This window comes from Myotis brandtii, unplaced genomic scaffold (genome assembly GCF_000412655.1).
Source record: "Myotis brandtii unplaced genomic scaffold, ASM41265v1 scaffold7, whole genome shotgun sequence".
NCBI classification, from domain to species: domain Eukaryota; kingdom Metazoa; phylum Chordata; class Mammalia; order Chiroptera; family Vespertilionidae; genus Myotis; species Myotis brandtii.
Window position 1 is genome coordinate 1,378,107 of NW_005370740.1, and position 331 is coordinate 1,378,437.

The following is a 331-nucleotide window of genomic DNA, read 5'->3' on the forward strand; positions in this document are numbered from 1 at the left end:
TGTTGACCAGTTAAAGTATGATGTCCAGCACCTGCAGACTGCTCTCAGAAACTTCCAGCAGGAGAGACAGCGAGAGGAGCTTCTGTCTCGCACCTTCACCCCCAATGTGGGATGTGGTGTCCCCTGCAAGGCTGCGACAGCCCCTGTGAGGCTGAGACAGCCCCTGTGAAGCCGAGAGGGTCCCGGTGAGGCCGAGACGGTCCCGGTGAGGCTGAGACGGTCCCTGTGAGGCCTAGACAGCCCCTGGGAGGCTGAGACGAACACAGGGACACGTCACGGATGAAAATAGCTACATTTTCCATGTGTATGACCCGGCAACAAAAAGCGTACA

At 57.7% G+C, this 331-nt stretch overlaps 1 pseudogene; it reads left to right on the forward strand.

Annotated features, from left to right (window-relative positions):
• The window catches only part of LOC106724053, a 34,328-nt pseudogene that overhangs the window by 33,715 nt on the left and 282 nt on the right, over positions 1 to 331 (forward strand).